Below are 2,404 nucleotides of genomic sequence, written 5' to 3'. Positions count from 1 at the left end.
ACAAAGTTTTTTCATGGAATAAAATTTATAATTCTCATTATTAATACTGGGCTCTTCATATGCACTGTGAATTATTCTCATTTCAGTATATATTTAGTATTTTAGTATTTAGTATATATCATTCAGTATATATTTTCAGTATATTTCAGTGGCATCAGCCATCTCAGCCTACTGCAATCATGGCTCCTCAATCGTTCGTGTCACTGCCCTATAGCCAATCCTGAAAACCGGTTCAACCTGATCGGTTGAAATCTGCTCCGGATCCGCGTATTAACGAAATTTACTTGTGCGGATCTCCAGACATACATATTTCAGCGACAAATGTCATGTTAACAGTTAATATAAAATAAGCCCCCAGAAAAGTAAGAATTACACAAGGTAATTCTTTCCTTTGTTAATAATATTGTACAATTGCAAAAATCAAACATATAATGTCATCTAACCTACCCTGTGCATACAAGACCGTCTGCTGTAGCCAGGTCGCCACAAGTAACCAATCAAGTGGCTCGGCCAATCCAGTGTCACTGCGAGCAATGATAGCGACAGTCAAAGAAATCACCGCCCGCTGGTCCAGCTCTGTCTGTTTCTACAATTGGCTGCTCGATTGTTCTCTGGCGCTCCGACAAATGCGAGAATCCGGAGAATCGGCCAATGGCAGTGAGGCTGTTATCCGGTTTTGCAGATTTGCATAAAGCGATTTATGGAATCGTGCATGCAAGAGAAACGCGTATTATGCGAATGGCTGGACTATGACTTTGGCCGTAGCACTTCTACTTTAACCGCGCCATATGGTAAGGAAAATGTTCGAGTTTTTCAGCAGTCGGTGGGATGCCGAGAACAAAATAATCTTGAATTTCTAGACGCAGATTTCATTTTTGCTAAGTGACTTTTGTTTTATTATCAAATAGTTTTTACAAATAACATTCACCCTTCTTATAGCTCATTTTCCACGTTTGAACGAGACAAGCGACCTCTTTTATCACTGAGCGTTTGAGTGCAAAAAGTCGATGATTGCTGCACATAGAGCCTACATGTCTGCGTTCCGTGTGATTACGACCAATACGGCGAGTACCAGAGTTTGGCTGATGACTGCCCCTTTAGTTATGAAATGGTTTTCCGGTGCGGGTGTAATGATAGGGACGGGAGAGCAGCCGTATCCGTTCCGGACCCTCGATGTGTTCCATAAAGTCGATATGATCGTCGATTTGTTGTCGTCGGGCGCTGCTCGTCGCTCACGGCAGTGCAGCGGCTCGACTGCAAACTTTAATCTGTAGCGGTTACATATCGTGTGTTTGCTAATGTTACTTCAGTTAAGTACACATAATTTGAAAATATTACGTCGTTTATACTACTATCTTTTGCACGTCGTAAGTTATTGAGATGACAAACGGCATCTCGAGTTAGCATATTCGCACGACTAATGTTTTTTGGTTACACCATGGGGGCTTCCTCGCACTTACACAGTGCATGCAATTTCCATTTTCTGAAATAAATTCACCTCTCATTAGTAGTCAAAAACAGAACAGTATATTTCATTCATGTACCATGAAAGAATTTTTTATGACTTCAAATGGCATTTGCGCTGACTTTTGCGTTACAATGTGCTACACCTTAACGGTAAACATTACAGGTACCGTTTATGAATGTAAAAGAACTATCAATGTGTCACACCCTGATTCAATTCAGAACATTCCAACAAGGAATAACGAAAACTATCTATTTCCTCAGCCATATCACCTATCTTTTTACAACAAATTACAATAATTACAGTAACAGTTGTCAAGACCTGAGTTCATTTCGACAGACCATGCAATAGTAACGAGAGTTGCCGCCAGTAAACGAATAAATAATTCAATTCAATCATTTATCTTATAGATAAAGTGCTTAATTCAACATGTATTTAAGTCTAAATCACAGTTTCCCATTCCCATCAAAAGTTTATTTCAATGTTTTGGTTTGTTTAGCTAGTTTATTTTTATGTTTAATTACCATCAGTAAACACATAGTAAATTCATTTCAAGAATTTTTTGCAAAAAGATCGTAAATTCATCAGATCGTGAATTCTATTCAAACATTTGCAGTGAAAATTCAGTGCTAAATTCCCCATGTTTTTCAATCGAAATCCCAGGTTCACATTCTAAACATGAGATTCCCTAAAGTTTTATTTGGTGTGTTTGTTTGTGGCACGAGCCTAAACCGGCCACCGTCGTGATGTTCGCATCGTATGGGCAAGATTCGTAATGGCAAAAGCGTGTCATTAGTGAACAGCACAATTCCACACGCACCAATTATCCTTCAATTGCTGTCAGTTGTTGAAACGAGTGTGTTTCCTCCGTTTAGAAATGTTTCAATTATTGAATTACCAACGGAAACGAAGAATGATTCTCTCATTTGTCACGATTTT

This window comes from Hyalella azteca, unplaced genomic scaffold (genome assembly GCF_000764305.2).
Source record: "Hyalella azteca isolate HAZT.00-mixed unplaced genomic scaffold, Hazt_2.0.2 contig6127, whole genome shotgun sequence".
Taxonomy (NCBI): domain Eukaryota; kingdom Metazoa; phylum Arthropoda; class Malacostraca; order Amphipoda; family Hyalellidae; genus Hyalella; species Hyalella azteca.
The sequence above is the reverse complement of the archived record's forward strand: the minus strand, read 5'-3'. Positions refer to the sequence as shown.